This window comes from Erinaceus europaeus, chromosome 4 (genome assembly GCF_950295315.1).
Source record: "Erinaceus europaeus chromosome 4, mEriEur2.1, whole genome shotgun sequence".
NCBI lineage: Eukaryota > Metazoa > Chordata > Mammalia > Eulipotyphla > Erinaceidae > Erinaceus > Erinaceus europaeus.
This window is the reverse complement of record NC_080165.1, coordinates 29903892-29920744: the sequence shown is the minus strand read 5'-3', so window position 1 is coordinate 29920744 and position 16853 is coordinate 29903892. Positions and strand designations below refer to the sequence as shown.

Sequence of the window (16853 nt, the reverse complement as noted above, 5' to 3'; positions counted from 1 at the left end):
CGATCAACCTGTCAACACCCATGTTCAGCAGAGAAGCAATTACAGAAGCCAGACCTCCCACCTACTGCATCCCATAAATATCTTTGGTACAAACTCCCAGATGGATAAAGAATAGAGAAGCTTCCAATAAAGGGGATGGTATATGGAATTCTGGTGGTGGGAATTGTAGGGAACTGTATGTCTCTTATCTCACAATCTTGCCAATAATTATTAAATCACTAATAAATAAATAAATAAATAAATAAATAAGAATGTGTGTAAATGATGGAGTTAGGCTGCATCTGGGTAACATGACTCTCCAAAGCTCACACTCTTATCCATAATCCTATAGTGCCTCCTACTGTATGTGATTTAAAGGCCAATCCATGAGTTCTGCAAGTTGGATGTACTTAGAATTGTATGGCTAAAAGAAACCAGGACCTTTGGAAATGCCTGGAAGAAAGTCTCATCACAGCTGATTGCAAGCCTGGAGAAATCATAATTAAAACACCTTATTATAGGAGAATTAAAAAAAAAAAGGTTCTCCAACAATACTGGGATTGTATATGAAGACTTGGGAGCAACCTATGAAGTCTCCCCCCCATGCTAAATTTGAACATTACTGAAAAGAAATGCAATGAATTAAAAAAAACTCATGAAGGTGTTCATCACAGTATAAAGTGTCCACCCCAAGAATTCATATGTCATAGGCCTAATCACAGTTAACTCTGAATATAACCAGAGATTGGGGAGCAGGGTTATTAAAGATGTAATTGAGGTAAAATGAAGTTGTGTGGGTGGCCCTTAATCTATATGACTGGTGCCTTCATAGGACGACATTAGGATACATACAGCATAGATCAAGGAACAACCACAGGAAGACAAAAGGAGAAAATAGTTATCTATGAGTTAGAAGAAAGACCTTAGAATGAAATCAACACTGTCAACATCTTGATCTCAGTCTCCTAGTCTCTGGAAATGTGAAAAATTAAACCACCCAACTGGCTTAAGTCACCCAATCTGTGCCATTTATTATGGCAGTTCATCAAATGAATACACCTGGAAACTACTTCATTAATTTGATGGCAGGTACATAATCAAGTCATTATTCCATTATCCAATCTTTCCTAAATAATGTATAACTTAGGGTAAGCAAACAGCTCACACGGGTGCTTCATTTTTATAGAAGAAAGTCAATCATGAATGACATAACTAGAACACACTTACCTGCAACACTTAACAATAAACATCAGTGAGTTAAAAAGTCACGAGAGAAGATCAGATATTATGTACCTCCTGAGAAAAATGAAAAAATACAACTTTTGAAATTTCTTGACATGCAGGGAGTGGAGAATGAAATCTGATCAAACCTTTAGCTTTAACAACCAACCTACATGAAATAAAAGATAAAATTAAATGACACCACACAACTGCATTCAGTGAAATCCATAAGTAGGGCCCCCTATAATGAAATAGATCTGATTTCTTCAACCAAAAAATAACTCCACAAAACAACAAACAAAAAGGAATGAAAAGCCAATCTCTATGTCCAGGCCTTATTAAGATACTAATTCCCTAGACCTAGATACCCTCCTCACCTATCTCCTATTACATTTCCCTCAATCATTCTTTGGGTACTATCAGGCCACCCCATCACCCGGGGCCCTAGTCCAGGAGTTCTGGGATTCCCATCAGATACGCGGATATCTTCGCCCACCCTGTCCAACGCTTGACGTCTCGTCACCCAATCTGGTCCCCTACGCCTACACTGAACTTCTCTGTTCCAGACTCTTGGAAACAGAGTTGGCAGTCAGATGAGGTCAAGAACAAACACCTCATCACAGACCCCTGCAAGCGTCAACCCGGCTTTGACCTAGCCCGTTATGATTGGGCCCTCCTCAATCGCTATCGAACAGGCCATGGCCGGTGCGCCGCTATGTTCCATCGCTGGGGAGCCAGAGACGACCCAAACTGCCCCTGCGGCTACAGACAGACTATGACCCACATAGTCAACGACTGCCACCTCTCCAGATTCAAAGGAGGTCTCGAAACTTTACATCAGGCTCAACCTGACGCTGTTGACTGGCTATGGAAGAAGGGCAAACGCTAGAAGAAGAATGATGGGTCTAGAACTCTAACAGATCCCTCTCTCCACTGTCACTGGTCATCCCCATCAGGAACAACATAACAGACCCCTTTGTGGGACCCTATAGGACTTTGCCCTCAATGTGGATCAACAATAGTTGGGACTGTTCCACTCTCTGAAGGGAGGTTTGGACAACATATTCTACCTACTACCTGAGGAAGATGGGTCCTGAAATTAGTGCAGCCTGGACTGTTCCTAGCCATGACCACAGAATAGAGCTCTGAGCTACAGGGATGCAGAGGTTAAATAGGCTCCTGTGCTGAATATGGGCCCCAGATCAAATCGATGGGGTTTATAGTCAACAATATTTATATACATTCCCCATATTTGGGAGCTACTCTCTTCCCTGATAAGCTTTCTAGTCTTTTTTCCAACTATGACACCATCTCCCCAGACAATACCTTGGGTCCACCTGCATGTTAGCTGTTAGGCTAAGGAAAAAACTAGTAAAGTCATGGGCCCCTTGGAATACAATGAAAATAAATCTACTAGCTTTTTCGAAAACAGAGACCCCAAATCTTCATCTACAATATTCTTGCCTGTAGGTTCATGATTAGTAAACAATTTGTTCTGCTTTATATGTTAACTCTTTCTTCAGCCATCATGTTCCAGATGCTACCATGATGCAACCTGACTTCCCTGGGCATATGAGACCAACAGTGTGGGGCAGATGACCCCACCAATGTGTCCTGGAGCCCCTCCCCAGAGACCCACTACACTAAGGAAAGAGAGAGACAGGCTAGGAGTATGGATTGACCTGCCAATGTGCATGTTCAGCAGGGAAGCAATTACAGAAGGCAGACCTTCCACCTTCTGCACCCCATAATGATCCTGGGTATATATACTACTCCCAGAGGGATAAAGAACAGGAAGGCTTTCAAGGGAGGAGATGGGATACTGAGTTCTGGGGGTAGGAATTGTGTGGAATTGTACCCCTCTTATCCTATGGTCTTGTCAATATTTCTAATTTATAAATAAAAATTTTTAAAAAGATACTAATCACAGAATTTTAATAGAATTTTGATATTTATATATACTATGTTTACAAATGAAATAAATGACTCTCACATTAACTTCAAAATAATCCAGAGAGAAACAAAAGTAGTAACAGGTAAGATTAATCAAATAACAATAATGATTGATGGGAGGTACATGACAGACATGTTAAGTTCATAATACTATTGTCACTACTTTTTTACTTCAAGACATTCCATTATAAAAGGTAAAATCATTCAGGGTGCTTATTAAAGTATATATTTTAAATCATCACCCCCTCGAGATTCTTAATATGGAAATGAACCCATTTATCAGAATTTTAACCATCTTATCTGGTCATTTTAACACAAGTAAAGAAGATACCAGCACAAAGGTAGTAGACCTGAGGGTAAGCAGGTATTAATACCAGGAAATGCCTGCACCAAAAGTGGGGACATGTTTCTTGGCTCCAGCAGCTATCAGCAGAGACTGAAATAGCCAATGCAGATTCCTTCTCTCCTCTCCAGAAAAGAAGAATAAGTATAGGATCTTTCAAAAGTCCACTCTAATTAGTCTTACAAAATTAATCTGCTTTTCTTTTACAACAAACATGGAATGTCTAATATCTAGGTCTCCAATTCATTCAGGTTCTCTCCCATCAGGCTTCAAGGATAAAAGTCAACTCCTGAAACATTCTCCCAACTCCTCACTCCTCTCTGAAGGCAAATGAAAATGACAAAAATTCACAATCACCACTGAAGATAAACAAATGCCAGGAAATGGCAAAAAATTTTACAATAAGGTAGATAAAATTAACTCAAGTAAGAAAAAAAAATATCCAGGCTTCAACTTAGAACATAATCTGTTTGAGTTATCTTTGTATCTCCAGCAGACATTCAAAAAAATACAGTGGGCTAATAAAGAGAAAATAACACTATCAAAACAGTGTTCCCACAGAGATCAGAGTCCAGGGATAAACAGCACAGAGAAAGAAAATAAATCATCATCCCAAAGACTAGAAACACCATCTAAAACAACGTGCAATAGGATCCACCAGAAATGGTGTAGGCATTTCTATTATTGTGTAATAAAAAAATTCTTTAATATTCTAACTAAAATGCAAAAGATCTTTTTTTGTCCTTTTTTTTTAATTTCTTATTTATAAAAAGGAAACACTGACAAAGCCATAGGATAAGAGGCGTACAAATTCGCACAATTCCCACAACCAGAACTCCATATCCCATCCCCTCCCCTGATAGCTTTCCTATTCTTTAACCCTCTGGGAGTATGGACCCAAGATCATTGTGAGATGCAGAAGGTTGAAGGTCTGGCTTCTGTAATTGCTTCCGCACTGAACATGAGTGTTGACAGGTTGATCCATACTCCCAGCCTGTCTCTCTCTTTCCCTAGTGGGGAAGGGCTCTGGGGAAGCGGAGCTCCAAGGCACACTGGTGGGGTTGTCTGTTCAGGGAAGTCTGGTTGCATCCTGCTAGCAGCTGGAACCTGGTGTCTGAAAAGAGAGTTAACATACAAAGCCAAACAAATTGTTGAACAATCATGGACTTACAGGCTGAAATAGTGCAGATGAAATGTTGGGGGGGTCCTCCATTTTGTAGATAACTAGTAGGCATATTTTATTTATATTTCAAAGGGCCTGTAGCTATACTAGTGTGTTTGTTTGTTTGTTGCGTGAGCCTGAAATATGATATGCAAGTGGATCTAAGTTATTGTCTGGGGAGATCATGTCATGGCTGGGAAAAGGACCAGGAAGCTGGATCAGGAAAGAGAGTAGCTCCCTAACACGGGAAAGGTGTATAAATATTGTTGACTGTAAACCCCACTGATCTGAAGTGATCTAGGGCCCATCTTCAGCTTAGGAGCCTATGAGATCTCTGCATCCCTACAGATCTGAGCTCACATTCTGTGGTCATGAGTAGGAACATTCCATGCTGCTCCAGTATCTGGACCCATCTTTCTTTCTCAGGTGCAGCATAGAGTGTGTTGTCCATCCTCCCTTCAGAGAATGGAACATTCTCTACCATTGTTGATCCAAGTTGAGGGCAAGGTCCTATGGGGGCCCACAAAGGGATCTATTGTGTTGTTCCTGATAGAAATGACCGGTAACAATGGAGAGATTTATTCGAGTTCTAAGCCCATCAAGTCTGTTTGGGAATCTCAGGATTCCCCGATTAGGGCCCCAGCTGGTGGAATAGCCTGATAGTGACTAAAGAGTCATTGTTAAAGTATGCCAGTCTCTTGCCCTTATTCAGCTTTAATGCAAAAGATGTTAATGGAATAGATGCACTAAGGCATAAGGACATAAGTAGCTATGATAAAAAGAGACTAGAGGGAGTCGGGCTGTAGCGCAGCGGGTTAAGCGCAGGTGGCGCCAAGCATAAGGACCGGCATAAGGATCCCGGTTCGAACCCCGGCTCCCCACCTGCAGGGGAGTCGCTTCACAGGCGGTGAAGCAGGTCTGCAGGTGTCTATCTTTCTCTCCTCCTCTCTGTCTTCCCCTCCTCTCTCCATTTCTCTCTGTCCTATCCAACAACGACAACAACAATAATAACTACAACAATAAAATAAGGGCAACAAAAGGGAATAAATAAATAAAATAAATATTTAAAAAAAAGAGACTAGAATAGAGTAAAAAGAAAGGTGAATAAGGAGGCAAATTAAAATTGCAAGAAAATAATTTAAAATCTCACAGAAAGCAGAGTGATACATACAGTAAAGGAATAAAAACATTCTGAATGTTAGAAAATCTTAGATACTTTCAGACTGTAAGATTAAGACTGGGCTGGAAAAATAGCATAATGGTTATACAAAAAGACTCTCATGCCTGAGGCTCTGAGGTTCCAAGTTCATTGATCCCCTACCATAAGCAAGAGCTAAGTAGTGCTGTGATGGTGGAAGGAAGGAAGGAAAGAGAAAGGGAAAGGGAAAAAGGAAGGGTAGGGGAGAAGAAGGAAAAAAAATTGTTTTGTACCAAAATAAAAGACTCTGGGGTGGGGAGGAGGGTTCAAGTCCTGAAACATGATGGTGGAAGAAGGCCTAGTGGGGGTTGAATTGTTATGTGGAAAACTGAGAAATGTTACACATGTACAAAGGATTGTATTATACTGTTGATGATAAACCATTAATTTCCCAATAAAGAGATTTTTAAAACTGCTTAATTTACAAATATTTTTTAAAAAAAATAAAATATAAGGATAAAGTTATTAAAAACAAAGATAAAAATCAGATATTTTCAAACAATATGGAAGACATCAATGAAAAGACAGTAAATGCTACCCAAAAACACACCTCCCAACCCCTGTGTAAGGTAAGAACAGATTTTTTTTTCTTAATTTTAAAAAGCAAAAGTATATCCAAACTTCTGTTAGAACTATTATTACAAATTAATCTAACTCCATTCTACTGAAGACTGAGCCTCTCAGATTAAGTAATAATAATAATATACTACCTCTCCAAATAATCAGGCCATGCATATATTGAGCAGAGCAATGGCTTTATCAATAGAAGACAAATTGGGTCAAAAGACAAAAGAGCATTAAGTGGGCAATAAGTAAGATATAACAGCCATGAATTTCTAGGCATCAAATATTATTACATAAAAAGAAAAAGGCAAAAGTTATGAAAAGTTCATAGAAAACTGATCCTACACATTCTAACAGCATTACAAAAGTACCTACCCTAAGAGGTAGGGAGGTAGTGCACCAGGTTTAGTGCATATGGTGCGAAGCCTTCGCAAGGATATAGGTTGGAGCTCCCATATTGAGCCCCAGGATCACCAACTGTAGGGGGGTCACTTCATGGGCGGTGAAGCAGATCTGCAGCTGTCTTTCCCCCTCTATCGATTCCTCTCTGTCCTATCCAACAACAACAACAACAACAATGGCAACTTTTTAAAATAACAACAATGGCAACAAAATGGGAAAAATGGCCTCTAGGAGCAGAAGATTTGTAATTCCTAGTGGAGGCACCAAGCCCCAGCAATGACCCTGGAGGCCAAAAAAAATAAAAGTATGTACCTCTCATTTTGACATACAGAGTTGGGGCGGGGGATGAAAAGCACAGATAAATGAAATCATGTAACTGATAAAAGCTAATGGAGATATAGAAATACCAGCAACTGAATATGAAAAATATCCCCTTTTTAGCTATCCACAGAACATTTATAAAAACTAACACAAAACCATAACCTCAGTTTTCATAGTAATAAAAGTAGTAACCATTTCTCGTTTCTACTTTTTTTTTTTTACATGCATAACATTCCCCAGATTCCCATTTAGCAATACAACCCCCACTATTTCATTCATCATTTTTCATGGACCTGTATTCTCCCCACCCACCCACCCACCACAGAGTCTTTTACTTTGGTGTAATACTCCAATTCCATTTCAGGTTCGACTTGTGTTTTCTTTTCTAATCTTGTTTTTCAACTTCGGCCTAAGAGTGAGATCATCCCATATTCATCCTTCTGTTTCTGACTTATTTCACTCAACATGATTTTTTCAAGGTCCATCCAAGATCGGCTGAAAACAGTGAAGTCACCATTTTTTACAGCTGAGTAGTATTCCATTGTGTATATATACCACAACTTGCTCAGCCACTCATCTGTTGTTGGACACCTGGGTTGCTTCCAGGTTTTGGCTATTACAAATTGTGCTGCCAAGAACATATGTGTACACAGATCTTTTTGGATGGATGTGTTGGGTTCCTTAGGATATATCCCCAGGAGGGGAATTGCAGGGTCATAGGGTAGGTCCATTTCTAGCCTTCTAAGAGTTCTCCAGACTGTTCTCCACAGAGGTTGGACCAATTGACATTCCCACCAGCAGTGCAGGAGGGTTCCTTTGACCCCACACCCTCTCCAGCATTTGCTGCTGTTACCTTTTCTGATGTGTGACATTCTCACAGGAGTGAAGTGATATCTCATTGTTGTCTTGATTTGCATTTCTCTGACAATGAGAGACTTGGAGCATTTTTTCATGTGTTTCTCAGCCTTTTGGATCTCTTCTGTGGTGAATATTCTGTCCAATTCCTCCCCCCATTTTTGGATGGGGTTATTTGTTGTCTTGTTGTTGAGTCTGGTAAGCTCTTTATATATGTTGGTTATTAAACTCTTATCTGATGTATGGCATGTAAAGATCTTCTCCCATTCTGTGAGGGGTCTCTTGATTTGGGTAGTGGTTTCTTTTGCTGTGAAGAAGCTTTTTAATTTGATGTAGTCCCATAGGTTTATACTTGCCTTAGTCTTCCTTGTAATTGGATTCGTTTCATTGAAAATGTCTTTAAAATTTATGCGGAAAAAAGTTCTTCCAATATTTTCCTCTAAGTATCTGATAGTTTCTGGTCTAACATCCAAGTCCTTGATCCACTTGGAATTTACTTTTGTATTTGGTGAAATACAGTGATTCAGCTTCATTCTTCTGCATGTTTCAACCCATTGTTTCCAACACCATTTGTTGAAGAGACTCTGCTTTCCCCATGTAATAGTCTGGGCCCCTTTATCAAAGATTAGATGTCCATACGTGTGGGGCCTCATTTCTGGGCTCTCAATTCTATTCCACTGGTCAGTGTGTCTGTTCATGTTCCAGTACCAAGCAGTTTTGATGACAATGGCCCTATAATACAGTTTGAGATCTGGCAGTGTGATGCCTCCGGTTCTGTTCTTTTTTCTCAAGATTGTTTTGGCAATTCTAGGTCTTTTCTGGTTCCAGATAAACATTTGTAGCATTTGTTCTATTCTCCTAAAAATGTGCTTGGGATCTTGATGGGGATAGCATTAAATTTGTAGATGGCTCTGGGTAATATATTCATTTTGATGATGTTAATTCTTCCAACCCATGAGCATGGAATATCTTTCCACTTCTTTGTGTCTTTTTCAATTTCTTTGAGTAGTGACTCATAATTTTCAGTATACAAGTCTTTCACTTCTTTGGTTAGGTTTATTCCTAGATATTTTATTGTTTTTGTTGCTATAGAAAAAGGAACTGATTTCTGGATTTCAATTTCTTCTAACTTAGTGTTTGCATAGAGGAATGCCACTGACTTTTGAATGTTAATTTTATAACCTGACACATTACTGTATTGCCTGATGATTTCCAAAAGCTTCTTGCTAGATTCCTTAGGTTTTTCCATGTATACTATCATGTCATCTGCAAATAAGGAGAGTTTGACTTCTTCTCTTCCAATCTGTATTCCTTTAATTCCTTGCTCCTGCCTGATTGCTATGGCAAGAACTTCCAACACTATGTTGAATAGTAATGGTGATAGTGGGCAGCCCTGTCTAGTACCTGATCTGAGGGGAAATGCTTCCAGTTTTTCACCATTGAGTATGATGTTGGCTGTAGGTTTGCTATATATAGACTCCACTATCTTCAGGAATTTTCCATCTATTCCCATTTTTTGTAGTGTTTTGATCATAAAGGGATGTTGTATTTTGTCAAAGGCTTTCTCTGCATCTATTGATATGACCATGTGGTTTTTGGTCTTGCTTTTGTTGATATGGTGGATCACATTGATTGATTTACGTATATTAAACCAACCTTGCATGCCTGGGATAAACCCCACTTGGTCATGATGGACAATCTTTTTGATATACTGCTGTATCCGGTTGGCTAGAATTTTGTTCAATATTTTCGCATCTATGTTCATCAGAGATATTGGTCTGTAGTTTTCTTTTTTGGTTGTGTCCCTGTCTGCTTTTGGTATCAGGGTGATGTTGGCTTCATAGAAGCTGGCAGGGAGTATTCCAGTGTCTTCAATCTTCTGGAAGACTTTTAAAAGTAGAGGTATTAGTTCTTCTTTGAAAGTTTTGTAGAATTCATTTGTAAAACCATCTGGTCCAGGACTTTTATTTTTGGGAAGATTTTTGATAACTGTTTCAATTTCATTAGCTGTGATGGGCTTGTTCATGTTATCCACTTCCTCTTTACTTAGTTTTGGAAGTTGGTAGGTATCTAGGAAATCATTCATTTCTTCCAGGTTCTCTAACTTGGTGGCATATAGTTGTTCATAGAAGCCTCGCATGATATGTTGAATTTCTGCAGTGTCTGTTGTGATATCTCCTCTTTCATTTACTATCCGATTTATTTGGGTCTTCTCCCTTTTTTGTTTTGTGAGTCTGGCTAAATGTTTGTCGATTTTGTTTACTCTTTCGAAGAACCAACATTTACTTTCATTGATCTTTTGTATGGTTTTCCTATTCTCAATGTTATTTATTTCTGCCCTAACTTTAATAATTTCTGTCCTTCTGGTTGCTTTAGGGTTCCTTTGTTGTTCTTCTTCTAGGTCTTTAAGATGTGCAATCAGGCTGTTTATTTGTGCCTTTTCTTGTTTCCTAATGTGTGCTTGTATAGCTATGAACTTCCCTCTTAGGACTGCTTTAGCTGTGTCCCAAATATTTTGATAGCTTGTGTCTTCATTTTCATTGAACTCTCGAAACATTTTGATTTCCTCCTTGATTTCCTCTTTGACCCAGAAGTTGTTAAGAAGTGTACTGTTGAGCTTCCACATTTTGGCACTGTTACTAATCTTTGGTTGATTGTTAAGTGTTAGTTTAATTCCACTGTGGTCTGAGAAGATGCTTGGGATGATTTCAGTGCTCTTGAATAGGCTGATGCTGTCTTTGTGGCCTAACATATGGTCTATCCTTGAGAATGATCCATGTGGATTTGAGTAAAATGTGTATTCCAGTTTCTTGGGATGAATGACTCTGAAAATGTCCAATAGTTCTAGTTTATCTATCTCTTCATTTAGCTCCCTTATGTCTTTACTGATTTTCTGCCTGGATGATCTGTCAAGTTGAGATAGTGGGGTGTTGAAGTCCCCTACTATGATTGTGTTACTGTTAATATATTGCTGTAGCTCTTTCAGTAGAAGTTTGATGTATTTAGATGGCTTCTCATTGGGTGCATAGATATTAATAATTGTTAAGTCCTCTTGATTGACTGATCCTCTGAGCATTAAGTAGTGTCCATTCCTATCTTTTTTAATTTTATCTATTTTAAAGTCTATCATGTCAGATATGAGAATAGCTGTTCCTGCCCTTTTTTGTGGGCCATTGGCTTGAATGATAGTTTTCCATCCTTTCACTTTAAGTCTGTGTTTGTCTTGTTGCGTTAGGTGAGTTTCCTGTAGACAACATATTGTTGGGTTGTGTTTTCTGATCCATCTTCCTACTCTGTGTCTTTTAATAGGTGAATTCAGGCCATTCACATTTATTGATATCAAAGATTGAAGATATTTTAACGCCATTCTTGTAGAGTTTTAGAGTGTTTTGATATATGTTCTATTTGTTTCTATTTCTTACTTTCAAAGTAAGAAAGCAGAAGTATACTAGAGTTTGCAGTGAGTATCTCCCTAATACTTCCTCTCCACTTTTCCAAGCTTTGGGTCCATGATTGCTCAACAATTTGTTTGGCTTTGTATGTTAACTCTCTTTTTAGTCACCAGGTTCCAGGTGTCATCAGGATGCCGGCCAGACTTCCCTGGATTGAAGACACCACCAATGTGTCCTGGAGCTCAGCTTCCCCAGAGACCCATCCTACTAGGGAAAGAGAGAGGCAGACTGGGAGTATGGACCGACCAGTCAACGCCCATGTTCAGCGAGGAAGCAATTACAGAAGCCAGACCTTCTACCTTCTGCAACCCTCAATGACCCTGGGTCCATGCTCCCAGAGGGATAGAGAATGGGAAAGCTATCGGGGGAGGGGGTGGGATATGGAGATTGGGCGGTGGGAATTGTGTGGAGTTGTACCCCTCCTAAAATTAAAAAAAAAAAAAAAAAAAAAAAGTAGTAACCAATTTAAAATAATGAAAAAATATTAGAAAAAATTAAATAGAATAATAAGTAATGCAAGACACAAAAAGGAAACTAAATCTGTAATTATAGGCCATTTTGAAAATAATAAGACTACTACTTATCAAAATCTACAAAATAAAATCAGATGTACACCAAAGAAAGCATATAAGCCTAAAGCTTTTCATTATTATTTTAAAAAAATCTTCTGTCTACTTGCTAATACTTCTAGTTTCTTCATAGGGGTGAGGGGTGGTGAGTGAAAGAAGGGTAAAGATTTTTCATTCACAGTAAGAAATTAAAGAAGTTAAAGCACAAGTCCATAGTTTAAGATAACACACTTCAGAATGAACCAGTTTCAGGCCACCTGCATTGAGCTGATAGATTGATAAAATTAACTAATGCCAGATGTTTTCATATTTTCACAGGGTTTAGAGGTAAAGAGGGCAGGAAGGCAGAAAGTTAAGGTTGAGAAAGGTTCAAGAAATAAATTCTGAGGGCACAGAGGAGAGCTTAATATGTATCGATCTTAATGTGTATGTTAATTCTCAGCGGACTTAAATTAAAGCTATACATACATCTAGTGCAAATATAAAGTTCTATTTTATGTCGGTTATGTAGAAAAAAGGAATTCCCCCAGTGCCTATGAAGGATACAGTCACTAATAGTTCTAATAATCAAGAGTAGGAAGGTAAGCTCACAAGTAAAGCATGTACTTTGCATGTGTAAGGTAATGTGTTCAGTCCCCAGCAAGCTCAAAAAAAAAAAAAAAAGAAAAGAAAATATCCATATTTGTGAGCTACTGCAGTAGCAGTTTTTTTTTTTAAGAACTCTACATTTTAAGATTATTAGATGAACAATGGTCACATCCACTGAATCTTTTTTTTTTCCATTGAATCTTTATTCCATTAGATTTGCTTTAGGAAAACTTCTTAGTCCTTAGCACCTAAGTATATCAAGAATAGGGTCACACACTTCTCATCCAAAGAAACACAAGGGGGATATTAGGATCACCAGTTCATTCCTGAACAGTTACAGAAAGAGCCAAAGGTCATATGACTAGGAAAGGTACACGTTGGGGGTCCCAATCCAAGATCTCAATACATATTAATATGTGAGCTGTTGGTATGCATGAGACCCCTTCTGTTTCATTGGTTTAATACCCCCTGCTTAACACTGTATTCTATTTACATAACCACTGTATTCTATTTACATAACCACTGTATTCTATTTACATAACCACTTCAGGGCACTGGTTCAATCCCCACTGGTTCATGATATGTTTTTGCTCCGCCCCCTCTCCTTGTCTCACACTGATTTTCACCAGTCACTTTTCTCTCCACCCTCTCTATGTCACATCCTGTTCACACCCTACTTGGCAAGTATATATAAAGACAGCATTGTGAGTTTTAGGGTACTTTAGTTAAGTTTAGCTTGATATAGATTGCGCTGCGTCCTGCATGAATAAAGAGCTACTGCCTACAGCTCAACTATGAGTCCCTGGTCGTCTGTTACCCGCCCGTGAAGCCAGCCCAGCGAAAACAACATATGGCGCTACAACGTGGGACCGGACCTGCGCAACTCCCAGATAAGTGAAGATTTTGCCTACCTATGCACTATGGTCTTCTCTTCTACTTATGAAGAGGTTTGCCAAAGCCTCTACTGTTTCATCATGAGACAGTTACTCTGTCTCTGGAACATTTTGCTCTGGTCCACACTTTGTTTCCCTGACCGGGAACTTTGGTTTCTTGTGACCCTAATCATAGAGCTTGGGAGATGCACTGAGATTTCTCCTTGGACTTTCTGGATTCCCTCGCCCATGTTTCCCGATGAGAAGGACTGCATTTTGCTCCGGGCCACAATTTGGTTCTTTATGACCATGATCATAGACCTTGGGATATGCATGGGGATTTCCCCTGGGACTTTCTGGACTTCTTCTCGAATGTTTCCCATGGAGAAGGACTACTTTAATTTGAGGAACATTCTCGAGTACCCTGGCAGTCCCCAAAAATGGAGACACGTGGTTAGTTCTACTCTCCTCATTGGATTCTTTCTTCAATGGGAAGACGCTTTTAAAAGTAGATGCCTGAAGCAATACAGCAGGAACAGTCAGAAGCACCCTAAATGGAATTTCGAGGACCTTTTTGGACTAGGACGCCCTCCAGGGACTCTTAATGCTACATGGTGAGATCTGTTTCATAAGAGAGTGATTTGAATGACTGAATTTTTGTTTGACATTGACTTAAAAAATAAAATGCTAGACACAGCCATGATTTCTAGAGACATCCAGAAACAATCCAAAAAATTGTTTTTTCCCTCCTTTGATTTCTTTTTTACGTCTTGGCATAAATCTGAAACGTTTAATCCTGAAACAGTATGAGTTATGGGTGGGGCAGATAGTGCAATGATTATGTTAATTATTCTCATGCCTGAGGCTTCTACCATGGTTCTTCTGTTTACCTTTCCACATTTTATTGAGTTTAAACTGTTTAAACAACCTTAAAATCATACTAGAAAGGACTTCCAATTATAATGGAGTTATCAATTATAGTAAACTTCTAATCTGCTACAAGTTTTGTTTGACAAGTAAGTGAATTTCAGCTGTCAAGTCTTCACATGAAAAAGCATCTACTCAAATGGAATTCCTGGAAATCCATTTGGACCTCTGTTCTCTGACATCACCTATAAGATGGAATGACTACAACACACCCCCGGAAACCAATGATGTGACCTGGCACGACCTGAAGAAACAGATTCACAGACTCCAAAGATCACTCTCTACAGAAAAGCAGAATTCTGGTGGCCGACATTCCCCATTGAGACAGACATGCAGCGTTTCATCCCTTGGCATTTTCTTCCATGGTCATCTACTTTGAACTGACACTTCCATCGGACTTACTGGTACACGTTGCTGTGTTTCTCAAAGACTAACTTCAGCCAGAGCCTTGGGACTTTATAGGCCATGTCCCCTCGCCTGCAGGCTCTGACCCCAGAGGCAAAAAACTCCCCCTCCTTATTAGGTTATGCCCACAGAGGCATGAAGCGCCCCAAGAGGCAAGAGATGCCCACAGAGGCAGGAAATGCCCTTTGAGGCAAGAAATGCCCCCAGAGGCATGAAGCGCTCCCAGAAGCAAGAAATGCCCTTTCGCCTGCTAGGCCTTGTCCTTTGAGGCAAGAAATGTTCCCCTTGGCATCACACTGGTTATTGCTCCTCACCTATTTTGTTTTCCATGTCTTATGCCAGTTCTTTTGAAAACGCCTGTACGATATAGGTTTCTGTTCACCCCACACTCCTAATACTATGGCCATTAGTTAAAAAGGAAGGGGGAATTGTTGGTATGCATGAGACCCCTTCTGTTTCATTGGTTTAATACCCCCTGCTTAACACTGTATTCTATTTACATAACCACTGTATTCTATTTACATAACCACTGTATTCTATTTACATAACCACTACAGGGCATTGGTTCAATCCCCACTGGTTCATGATATGTTTTTGCTCCGCCCCCCCTCCTTGTCTCACACTGATTTTCACCAGTCACTTTTATCTCCACCCTCTCTGCGTTGCATCCTGTTCCCACCCTACTGGGCTAGTATATTTATAAGGACAAGATTGTTGTTTGTAGTGGTTAGTTTAGCTTAGCTCGGCTTAGATTGTGCTGCATCCTGCATGAATAAAGAGATACTGCGTACAGCTCAACCATGAGTCCCTGGTCGTCTGTTACCCGCCCGTGAAGCCAGCCCGGCGAAAACAACATAGCCCAGTGAAAACAACAGTGGGCTCCAGGAAAACTTTAGTCAAGTGATATTGGATATGCTCATTCAATAAATAGTTATTAATCCAATCTGGGTACAGGTGCTTGAGGTTTAAGAGTTCTCTCCTCTTCCTTCCCCTCCTCCTTCATTTATTTATTTTACTGGAATACTGTTTAACTCTGGCTTAGAGGTTTGAACCTGGTACCTTGGAGCCTCAGGCATGAGAGTCTGTTTGCATAACCATTATTCAATCTCTCTCACCCTGAGGTTTAAGAGTTTTTAATTCTTAAAAAAAGATATGAGCAATATTTTATCTACCTCCAAAAGTTCTGAGCATTACATGACAGGGGGTTTGCAAAGGCATTTTTAAAAGGACCAATATAAATATTGTTAACTGTAAATCCCATAGATTTGATCTGATCTTGGACCCATATTCAGCTTAGGAGCCTATGTGACCTCTGCATCCCTGCAGATCTTTATAAAGCACAGACCATAGGCTGAGTCTTTGATATGTTGACCCTCTTAAAAGCTTAGACCAGGGAGAACAGAAGCAACCACAGCTATATACAAATAATATAGCTATATACAGCTATATACAAATAATATCAAAGGACATAAATTATGGTAATGTTGTGTATGATACAGAAAATCCTAACAAAGGGATTTTTCTTTTTCTTTTTTTTATTTCTTTATTGGGGAATTAATGTTTTACATTCAACAGTAAATACAATAGTTTGTACATGTATAACATTCCCCAGTTTCCCATATAACAATACAACCCCCACTATGTCCTCTATAATCCTTCATGGACCTGTATTCTCCCCACCCATCCGAGTCTTTTCAAAGTTAACCCAATTGCCAAATAATGTGATTATAGCAATAACTATCTATTGCCTTCTTAAACCTAATACAGCAGGAACCTCCCGCTTCCTCTAGAGAGGCTATATTTCCCCCAGTCCTGGAACCTCTAGAGTGGGGCTCACTTTCCAGCATGCTTCTCTCAATTCATACCAAATGATATCGCATCTGCTGATCCCAAATTAATCAACACAACAAATACCACCTCAGCATGCTTCTCTTCAGACTGTGTCCAGAGACATCAGGCATGGAATGTCAACTCTTCAGCCTCATTATTCAGGTGAGACCTTTCCTTTCATAAGACTCTCTAATTCCATTCCAGGTAGTTTA

General features: G+C 39.4%; 1 protein-coding gene across 1 annotated transcript in view; it reads right to left on the bottom strand.

The window, feature by feature from the left end:
* The window catches only part of GMDS (GDP-mannose 4,6-dehydratase), a 655177-nt gene that overhangs the window by 558619 nt on the left and 79705 nt on the right, over nt 1–16853 (bottom strand). The window lies entirely within an intron of this gene.